A 9946-nucleotide genomic window follows, 5' to 3' on the forward strand; every position below is an offset into this window, starting at 1 on the left:
CAAGAAATTTGAAAACCTAGGTGAAATGGACACATTTCTAGAAAAATATAATCTTCCAAAACTGAATGAAGAAGAAGTAGAAAGCCTGAACAGACCAGTAACAGCAGACGAAATAGAAGCAGTCATCAAAAACTCCCAACACACAAAGGACCAGATGGTTTCACAGGAGAATTCTACAAAGCATTTAAGGAAGAGCTAACCCCTATTCTTCACAGACTATTCAAAAAAATCCAAACTGATGGAAGACTCCACAACTCTTTTTATAAAGCCAGCATCATCCTACTCCAAAAACCAGATAAAGACACAACGAAGAAAGAAAACTTCAGGCCAATATCGCTGATGAACATAGACGCTAAAATTCTCAACAAAATATTGGCAAACCGCATCCAGCAATACATCAAAGAGATCATACACCCTGACGAAATGGGATTCATCGCAGGGATGCAAGGATGGTACAATATTCACAAATCAATAAACATAATACATCACATCAACAACAGCAAAGACAAAAATCACATGATCATATCAATAGATGCAGAAAAAGCATTTGATAAAGTACAGCACCCATTTCTGATAAAAACACTCAGCAAAGTGGGAATAGAGGGAACATTCCTCAACATAATAAAGGCCATATATGAGAGACCTACAGCCAACATCATACTCAATGGACAAAAACTTAGAGCTTTCCCACTAAGATCAGGAACAAGACAAGGATGCCCTCTCTCACCACTCCTATTCAAAATAGTGTTGGAAGTCCTCGCCACAGCAATCAGATAAGAAAAAGAAATAAAAGGCATCCAAATTGGAAGGGAGGAAATGAAACTGTCACTGTTTGCAGATGACATGGTAGTGTACATGGAAAATCTTATAGACTCCACCAAAAAACTACTTGACCTAATAAATGAATTTGGCAAAACAACTGGATACAAAGTCAATACTCAGAAATCAAAGGCATTCCTGTCACCAACAACCAAACCACAGAAACAGAAATCAGGAAAAATATCCCATTTGATATAGCAACAGGAAAAATAAAGTACCTAGGAAAAAACCTATCCAAGGAGGTAAAAGACCTGTACTCAGAAAACTACACAACACTGAAGAAAGAAATTAAGGAAGACACAAACAAATGGAAACATGTACCATGCTCATGGATTGGAAGAATTAACATCATCAAAATGGCCATACTACCCAAAGCAATTTATAGATTCAATGCAATCCCTATTAGAGTACCCATGACATATTTCACAGATATAGAACAAATATTTCAGAAATTTATATGGAACCATAAACAAACCCAAATAGCTGCAGCAATTTTAAGAAAGAAGAACAAAGCAGGAGGGATCACAATACCTGATATCAAACTGTATTACAAGACCACCGTAATCAAAACAGCCTGGTACTGGCATCAAAACAGGCACATAGACCAATGGAACAGAACAGAGAGCCCAGAAATAAGCCCAAACCTTTACGGTCAATTAATATTTGACAAAGGAGGCAGGAGGGTAAAATGGAGCAAAAGCAGCCTCTTCAACAGATGGTGTTGGGAGACCTAGACAGCTATGTGCAAAAAAATGAAACTCGATCACCAACTTACGCCATACAGAATAATAAATTCAAGGTGGATGAAACACTTAAATATAAGTCGTAACACCATAAAAGTCCTAGAGGAAAACATTGGCAGGAAAATCTCAGACATTCCACGCAGCAACATCCTCGGACATGTCCCCTAAAGCAAGGGACATAAAGGAAAGAATAAACAAATGGAACCCCATCAAAATAAAAAGCCTCTACATGGCTAAAGAAAACAGCACCAAATTACAAAGAGAACCAACAGTATGGGAAAACATATTTGCTAATGATACCTGAGACAAGGGCCTGATCTCCAAAATATATAAAGAACTCATAGGACTACACGCCAGGAAGAAAAACAACCCAATTAAAAAATGGGCAAAGGACTTGAACAGACACTTCTCCAAGGAAGACATACAGAGGTCCCAGAGACATATGAAAAGATGCTCAGCATCACTAGCCATCAGAGAGATGCAAATTAAAACCACAATGAAGTACCATCTCACACCAGTCAGAGTGGCCAACATAAACAAATCCACAAACAAATGTTGGAGAGGATGTGGAGAAAAGGGAAGCCTAGTGCACTGTTGGTGGGAATGCAGACTGGTGAGGCTACTGTGGAAAACAATATGGAATTTCCTCAGAAAACTAAAAATGGAATTGCCCTTTGACCCAGCAATTCCACTGCTGGGATTATACCCTAAGAATCCTGAAACACCAATCCAAAAGAACCTGTGCACCCCAATGTTCATAGCAGCACAATTTACAATAGTCAAGTACTGGAAGCCACCTAAGTGCCCATCAGCAAATGAGTGGATCCAAAAACTGTGGTATATTTACACAATGGAATTCTATGCAGCAGAGACAAAGAAGGAACTTATACCCTTTGCAAAGGCATGGATGGAACTGGAGAGCATTATGCTAAGTGAAATAAGCCAAGCGGTGAGGGACAAATACCATATGATCTCACCTTTAACTGGAACATTACCAACAGAAGAAAAAAGCAAACAAAATATAACCAGAGACATTGAAGTTAAGAGCAATCTAACAATAGCCAGGGGGGAGTGAGGAGGGGACCGTCAGGAGAGGGGATTACAGGAACTACTATTAAGGACACATGGACAAAATCAAGGGGGAGGGTGGAGGTGGGGGAGGGAAGTTGTTTCAGCTGGGGTGGGGTGGACGAATGGGGAGAAAAGTCATACAACTGTAGTTGAATAACAATAAAAATTTAAAAAATAAACACCTACCTCCAAGAAAGGTCACTTATGAAATAGATATATCCCAATGGGAAGTGATTAACAGGCTTGAAAACTATGATCTTAAGGAGTCCCATTCTAGAGATCATTTGAACGTCAGAGGAACATTGTGAAATGAAAAGGAATATTTCAGGCAAGGTATGATCGTATATGAAAAAAATGTCCATTTTCAGGGAGGGAAGGAATGCAGCAGGTGCCAAATTTGGAAAGAAAAGACCTGTGATCCCATCCACCAAGAATGTACTTTCTTCCAAGGAACTGCAGTTGTGTGGATGTGGGTAGACTTCTTACACTGGGACAAGTTATTCCAGCATTTTTACCTGCACATTCTGACACAGTGGCGCATCAGTCCTTTCAGCAGAACCTCCTTGTGCACTTAACATTCTGTGGCTCAAGTGCACCAAGACACACACACACAAAAAAAAGAACCAAATGAAAGAAGAGATCAAGCTCCAGAAAAAATACAACTAAGCAACAAAGAGATAGCCAACCTATCAGATGCACACTTCAAAGCACTGGCAATCAGGATGCTCACAGAAATGATTGAATACGGTCACAAATTAGAGGAAAAAATGAAGGCTGTGCTAAGTGAAATAAAGGGCACTGTACAGGGAACCAACAGTGACGGGAAGGACACTGGGACTCAAATCAATGGTGTGCACCAGAAGGGAGAAAGAAACATTCAACCAGAACAGAATGAAGAAACAAGAATTCAAAAAAATCAGGAGAGGCTTAGGAACCTCCAGGACATCTTTAAACACTCCAACATCTGAATCATAGGGGTGCCAGATGGAGGAGAAGAAGAAGAGCAAGAAGTTGAAAACTTACATGAACAAATAGTGAAGGAGAACTTCCCCAACCTGGCAAAGGAATTAGACTTCCAGGAAGCCCAGGAAACTCACAGAGTCCCCCAAAGAAGTTGGACCCAAGGAGGAACACACCAAGGCACGTCATAATTACATTACCTGAGATTAAAGAGGAGAGAATCTTAAAAGCAGCAAGAGAAAAGGAAACAGTTATCTATAAAGGAGTTCCCATAAGACAGGTCAGCTGATTTCTCAAAAGAGACCTTATAGGCAAGAAGGGGCTGGCAAGAAGTATTCCAAGTCATGAAAGGCAAGGACCTACATCCAAGATTACTCTATCCAGCAAAGCTATCATTTAGAATGGAAGGGCAGATAAAGTACTTCTCAGATAAGGCCAAGCTAAAGGAGTTCATCATCACCAAGCCCTTATTATATGAAATGTTAAAGGGATTTATCTAAGAAAACGAAGATTAAAACTATGAACAGTAAAGTGACAGCAAACTCACACTTAATAACAATCATACCTAAAACAAAAACAAGAGCAAACTAAGCAAACAACTAGAACAGAAACAGAACCACAGAAATGGAGATCATATGGAGGGTTATCAATAGGGGAGTGGGTGGGGGAGAGAGAGGGAAAAGGTACACAGAATCGGTAGCATAAATGGTAGGTAGAAAATAGACAGGGAGAGGGTAAGAATAGTATAGGAAATGCAGAAGTCAAAGAACTTATATATATGACCCATGGACGTGAACTAAGGGGGTGGGAGAATGTGGGTGGGAGGGGGTGTGCAAGGTAGAGGGGAATAAAGGGGGGGAAATGGGACAACTAATAGCATAATCAATAAAATATATTATTTTTTTAAATGCCCATTTTCAATCAGCATACTTACTTATCTCAATACCCCACATGTCATTTGGAGAAACCCTATACATTTAAGAAATGTGGTAAGGCTTTTAGATGAGCTTTCCACTAACTCAGCACCAGACTACGCACACAAGTGAGAAATCCTATGCATGCAAGGAATGTGGGAAAGCCTTTACTCAGAGCTCACAACTTATTTTACATTATATAATTCATACTGGTGAAAAACCATATAATTGTGAACAACTTGGGAAAGCCTTTATTCACAGTTCACAACTAACCCAAAATCAAAAAGTCCTTACTGGTGAGAAAGCTCATGAGTGTAAAGAATGTGGAATTGCTTTTACTCAGAACTCACAACATACTCTACACTAGAGATGTCATACTGACAAAAAAACAAACAAACAAACAAAAAAAACCTCTTATGAATATAAAGAATGTAGAAAGGTCTTTCCAAAGCTTTCATGGCTTATTCTGCATAAGAGAATTCATACTGGTGAAAAACCCTATGTAAGGAATGTGGGAAAGCTTTTGTTTGTGGCTCACAGTTTTCTCAACATCAGAAAATTCACAATGGGGAAAGGCAATATGAATGTAAAGAATATGGGAAGGCCTTTATTCAGGCTCATTACGTATGCAACATCAGAGGATTCATACTGGTGAAAAACCCTACAAACGTGAACAGTATGGAATGGCCTTTATCCGTGGTTCACAACTTACTCAATACCAGAGAATTCATACCAATGAGAAGCCCTATGAATGTAAGGAATGTGGAAAGACCTTTAGTCGTGGCTCAAAACTTACTCAACATCGCAGAATTCACACTGGTGAGAAACCTTATGAATGTAAAGAATGTAGAATGGCCTTTACTCAGAGTTCACATCTTTCTCAACGTAAAAGACTTGATACTGGTGAGAAACTCTATGTATGTAATGAATGTGGGAAGGCCTTTGCTCATGGCTTACTGCTTATACAGCATCAGAGAATTCATACAGGTGAGAAACCTTATCAGTGTCAGGAATGTGGGCAGGCCTTTATTCATAGTTCACAATTTACTCAACATCAGTGAATTCACACTGGACAAAAACCCTATGAATGCAAGGAATGTGGGAAGGCCTTTAGTCATGGTTCTCAAGTTACTCTACATCAAAAAATCCTTACTGGTGAGAAGCCCTATGAATGCAAAAATTTAGAAAAGCCCTTACTCAGAGCTCACAACTTTCTCGACATCAGAGAATTCATACTGGTGAGAAACCACATCAGTGTAAGGAATGTGGGAAGGCCTTTACTCGTGGCTCACACCTAACTTAACATCAGATAATTCATATCAGTAAGAAATCTTTTAAGTATAAGGAAAGTGGGATAGACTTTACTCATGGCTCACAAGTTTATGTAGGAATTTTTTGATTCTTTGTGATTAATACTGGCAGGTTCTGTGGTCATTAATCCACTGTCATCAAAGAATTATTAAAATTTGAATATGGGAGCACACTTGCCTCATAAAGCTCAGCATCAGCAAATTTGCATAGAGAAAGATAATGATAATGTAATCCATGTAGAAAAATCTATCATTACTGAAAACTGATGAAATTTTAGCAAATTTTAATAGACAGTAATTTATTAGTGTGGTAAATATAGGAAAGCCTTAGCCATAGCACGTGTCTTTATCAGTTGCTTTCCTTTGTGACACTATAATTAACCTCTACTTTTGTTTAATCATTTGTAAGAAAATATACCTACCTTATCAGATTCTTGAAAGTACTGTGTGTGTTATTACATGTAAAGTTTTTAGAACAGTGGCTTGAACATAGCAGATCACAAATATTAGCTATCATAATAGAGATAGATAATTTGCATGAGAGGAGACATGAATATAATGAATATTGAGAAATCTTTCATTTAACAAAATCTCAATTATTTGAGTGGGGGCACTGTACACTATAATAAATGTGAGAAAGCTTTCATTCAGATTTCATCCAATATACTATAAAAGGAAATTCATACTGTACAAAAAAGCACTGTAGATTTAAACAGTGGAGGGTTGAAAAGGTGTTAAGTGAATTTTAACAAAGTCCAAAAACTCCTAATTTCTTTTTTTTAAATATATTTTATTGACTGTGCTATTACAGCTATCCCATTTTCCCACCTTTATTCCCCTCTGCCCTGCCCACCCACTCCCACCCGAATTCTCCCTCTTGAGTTCATGTCCATGAGTCGTACATGTAAGTTCTTTGGCTTCTACATTTCCTATACTATTCTTACCCTCCCCCTGTCTATTTTCTACCTACCATTTATGCTACTTATTCTCTGTACCTTTTCCCCCACTCTCCCCCTCCCACTCCCCTGCTGATAACCCTCCATGTGATCTCCATTTCTGTGATTCGGTTCCTGTTCTAGTTGTTGGCTTAGTTTGTTTTTGTTTTTGCTTAGGTTCAGTTGTTAATAACTGTAAGTTTGTTGTCATTTTACTGTTCATATTTTTTATCTTCTTTTTCTTAGATAAATCCCTTTAACATTTCATATAATAAGGGCTTGGTGATGATGAACTCCTTTAACTTGACCTTATCTGGGAAGCATTTTATCTGCCCTTTCATTCTAAATGATAGCTTTGCTGGATAGAGTGATCTTGGATGTAGGTCCTTGCCTTTCATGACTTGGAATACTTCTTGCCAGCCCCTTCATGCTCGCAAGGTTTCTTTTAAGAAATCAGTTGACAGTCTTATGGGAACTCTTTTGTAGGTAACTTTCCTTTTCTCTTGCTGCTTTTAAGATTCTCTCCTCTTTAATCTCAGGTAATGTAGTTATGATGTGCCTTGGTGTGTTCCTCCTTGGGTCCAACTTCTTTGGGGGACTCTGTGAGCTTCCTGGGCTTCCTGGAAGTCTAATTCCTTTGCCAGGTTGGGGAAATTCTCCTTCACTATTTGTTCACATAAGTTTTCAGCTTCTTACTCTTCCTCTTCTCCTTCTGGCACCCCTATGATTCAGATGTTGGAGTGTTTAAACATGTCCTGGAAGTTTCTAAGCCTCTCCTGATTTTTGTGAATTCTTGTTTCTTCATTCTGTTCTGGTTGAATGTTTCTTTCTTCCTTCTTGTCCACACCATTGATTTGAGTCCCAGTTTCCTTCCCATCACTGTTGGTTCCCTGTACATTTTCCTTTGTTTCTCTTAGCACAGCCTTCATTTTTTCCTCTAATTTGCGACCATATTCAACCAATTCTGTGAACTTCCTGATTACCAGTGTTTTTAAGTGTGCATCTGATAGGTTGGCTATCTCTTTGTTGCTTAGTTGTATTTTTTCTGGAGCTTGATCTGTTCTTTCATTTGGGCCTTTTTTTTTTGTCTCGGCATGCCTGTTGCATAGTTAAGGGTGGAGCCTTAGGTGTTCACCAGGTCCAGGCCACCCACGTTGCTGCATTGTGATGCTGTATGTGGAGGAGTGGTCCAAGCGGAAACAATGCTGCTTGTTCCACTCTCTGGTGGTTTTCAGTCACTTCCCCTGCTACCCACAAGCAAATTGGGCCCTTCAGGTGCTGATTCCCAGGTGGGTGGGTTTGTGTACATTCTAGGGCCCTGTGGGTTTCGCCAATGAACTCTTCTGTGAGGCTGGGAGTTTCTCCCTCTGCTGCCTCAACCCCCACAGGTTTTTTTAGTCAGATATTTGAGGCTTTATTTCCCCAAGCTGGAACCCTGGGTGGCATGGTCTGTCTCGCTCCCCAGTTGTTACTCCTGGTTTATCTGCACTTGAATGTGGGACCACCCAGTCCACCAGCCACTGCTTTGCCATGAGTCCTCTCCACCTGGCTGCCCATTTCTGCCCCTCCTACCAGTCTGGTTGAATGTTTCTTCTTTATCTCCTTGGTTGTTGGACTTCCATAGAGTTTGATATTCTGTCAGTTCTGGTTGGGTTTTGTTTTTTAAATTTGTTGTTGTCCTTCTTTTGGTTGTGCGAGGGAGCACAGTGTGTGTCTACCTATGCCTCCATCTTGGCCAGAAGTTGATCCAGAAAACTCATAATTTCTACTGACCACAACTTAAAAATATTATTTAGAAATAAAAACATGGATAGCCAAAATAAATCTTTTTACTTGGAACTTTTTTAAAACTTCAACTTACAGCTTTTAATTACACTAAAAGTAAAAACTGACATTACAGACTATTTTGCAATGAAGGAATGTGTCTATGTCAGAGACTGCTGTTTTTCTGTCCAATATCAATTTTCGTTCTTTAGTAACAAAATTCTTGGTTAGAAACCTGTGTCAGCTTACCTTGCAGATCCACCAAGTGGAAGTGGTATTTGTATGAATATGACATTTACGAAATCTTTGTTTTTCCTCTCTACTTCATTTTTTTCCCCTCTGCCTACAATGTGGACATTTAATCTGCAGCTCTGGCAGTTTTATGGGAATTTGGAGAATGATATTAAGGATGGTGGAACAGAAGTACAGAACAATTATACACCTCTGAAAATTTAATGGAGCAGTCGTAACAACTCTGATCTTCTTTCTTCCTGTAATTCTTTATATAAAAATGAACAACAATAATAAATATATTTTAAATGAAAATAATCTTACTTGATGAAAAAAAAACAAATAAACCACTTGAAAATTGACTTAGTTGTAGCCTCATTTTCATTTTTTATTGTTTCATATTCCATTTTAAATATTCTAACTTTTCTGACTACTGCTTTTTGATGAGTACTTAGTCTGATTAAAATGACTCAATATATTGTATCTCCTCAGCACAGCTGGTGTCATTGCCTAATAAATATGATGCTTGGCTATCTAGTTCCATAACACCACCATTCACACTCCACAACGACTTAAAAGCACATTAGAAATCCACCTTTCTCTTATTTTGGCATGATGGGTATGTACTCATATATTATTCAGGGTTCAAACAGGGAAGCAGAACCAGTTATAGATAACAGATAGATAGATGATAGATGAAAGATAGATAAATAGATGATAGATATTAATAGATTTATTATAATAAATTGGCTTATGTGATTTATCTTAGTGTTTCTTTGGGGGGGTTTAGTGGTTACCACAAGGTATTACAATATACATTTTTACTGCTTACAGTACGCCTTCAAATAATTTTATACTACTTCACACATAGAGTAAGAAATTATCATTTCCTCCATCCTGTCCTTTCTGCTATTGTCATGCAATGTATTTCCACATTTGTTATTATCACCATAACACAGTTATTATTTTCTCTTTAAACAGTCTTTTAAAGAAGATTTAAAAATCAAAGGGGTAAGTCATATATTTACATACATGTTTCATATTTCCATGGCTCTTCAGCCCTTTATGTACATCCAAATTTCTATCTTGTATTATTTTCCTTTGGCCTGAAGTACTTTAACATTCCTTGTAGTGTAGGTCTGCACTAGATGAAATCTCCGAGTTTTGTCTAAAAAAAAGTATTTCATTTTCAATTGTGA

The sequence above is a fragment of the Desmodus rotundus genome, chromosome 7 (genome assembly GCF_022682495.2).
Source record: "Desmodus rotundus isolate HL8 chromosome 7, HLdesRot8A.1, whole genome shotgun sequence".
Classification (NCBI taxonomy): Eukaryota; Metazoa; Chordata; class Mammalia; order Chiroptera; family Phyllostomidae; genus Desmodus; species Desmodus rotundus.